Source organism: Branchiostoma belcheri, unplaced genomic scaffold, assembly GCF_001625305.1.
Source record: "Branchiostoma belcheri isolate BF01 breed outbred unplaced genomic scaffold, Haploidv18h27 scaffold11, whole genome shotgun sequence".
In the NCBI taxonomy this organism is placed as follows: Eukaryota; Metazoa; Chordata; class Leptocardii; order Amphioxiformes; family Branchiostomatidae; genus Branchiostoma; species Branchiostoma belcheri.
This window is the reverse complement of record NW_017802491.1, coordinates 1,033,565-1,035,212: the sequence shown is the minus strand read 5'-3', so window position 1 is coordinate 1,035,212 and position 1,648 is coordinate 1,033,565. Positions and strand designations below refer to the sequence as shown.

At 44.6% G+C, this 1,648-nt stretch overlaps 1 protein-coding gene across 1 annotated transcript in view; it reads right to left on the bottom strand.

Annotated features, from left to right (window-relative positions):
* The window catches only part of LOC109483945 (TATA-binding protein-associated factor 172-like), a 29,724-nt gene that overhangs the window by 21,174 nt on the left and 6,902 nt on the right, over positions 1 to 1,648 (bottom strand). The window lies entirely within an intron of this gene.

Genomic DNA, 1,648 nt, shown 5'->3' with positions numbered 1-1,648 from the left:
AGAGAGGAACTGCCGAACCTGTTGAAACTGGGCCCAGTTCCTAACCACCAGAGCTGCCACCATTCGCTGGACAGCAGACTTCCCACTCAGATGGAAGCATAGCAGCTGTCCCAGGCTGTCTACTGGTGCTGTCTCACCCGGCTGTAAAGTGGGCAGCGGCTGGCCAATGTAGGATGACAGGCAGCCCAGCAACCTGTCAAAAAAATTAAGTTCACTTTAAAAAAAAGTATTCTTCTGACAAGAAACCTTGAGGTGCATATTGTAACTCAAACTGGCAAGGTCAAAGTCACAAGTCAAGGTCACCTGACAGCAGTGAGTCGTGCTTTGATGACACAGTGGTCTCTGGACTGTGGCGTATCCATGGTAACTGACTCCGCCCCTCCAATGTACTCCAGAACCTCCTTGATGATGGGAGCTGTTCGACTCCTTGGAGTGGACGGTCCTCTCTCCTGCATAAAATTATAACAAAAAAAATCACAATTTCTTGCTTGTCAAACTGGAAGATTGATGTAAAATCTGGAATCAATAATGGTAACTGACATTATCATATAGCAAGAAGACGTCGACCAATCAGAAGGCTCCATTTCCCATCTGTTATCAGGCTGTAACCTCAAAAGTGGTTGGTTATTACAATAACCAACCACTTTTTGGACCGTACCCTTATACAAGGAACAGGACACTAATGGTAGTGTTAAGGCTTGTAGTATTTATCATTCTATTAAAAATGTATTGTTATATTTTTTATTGAATCCTAATGGCTTTTGTCTTCCAGTTGCGTGATTCATTAATATGTGTATTGTAACTTAGTGTCACAAGTATTTCAATTTGTAATTTTTTTTATGTTCTTACCTTCCCCTTCATACGGCTGTCTACCAGCATGGTGGAGTCAATCTGCACCTGGGCCGGCTGCATGGCCAGGCACAACCAGGCACTGAGCCAGGGGCAGGCTGCTGCTACCAGGTACTCCAGGGGGGCCTTCTCCAGTAGCCTTAGCCAGACCTAAAAAGATATTTGAACAGCACTGTGTGACTGTTTGTTGAAAAATTGTATGGATTTGCTTTAAGCCACCAAAATCAAATAATGCTTAATGGCAACACATTACAGTAGGTGAACATAACAAGTTAAAGTTAGACATTTGCCAAATTACAAAATGCTTTTCAGAATGCAGGTTAAGATTTTCATTGTTTAATGCAAGGAGAAACATTGAAGAGAAGGTACATGTGTTACCTTCTGGATGATGTCCAGGATGTCGTCCTTGGTCTCCATGATGCTGCGTTGGTACACGTGTCGCAGGGCATCCTGCAGCAGCGGCGGCAGCCAATCAGAGCAGGGGGCCTGGAGGAAATCAACGTTCAGACAATACTACATGTCTCCAGTGTTGGGGTTGTGGTTAGGGTTAGGATGTACAGTTTCTCACCTGTGTACTGTCAGAGACTAACAGTGTGTGGATGGTCTCCAGTGTTAGGGTTAGGATGTACAGTTTCTCACCTGTGTACTGTCAGAGACTAACAGTGTGTGGATGGTCTCCAGTGTTAGGGTTAGGATGTACAGTTTCTCAGCTGTGTACTGTTGGAGACTAACAGTGTGTGGATGGTCTCCAGTGTTAGGGTTAGGATGTACAGTTTCTCACCTGTGTACTGTCAGAGAC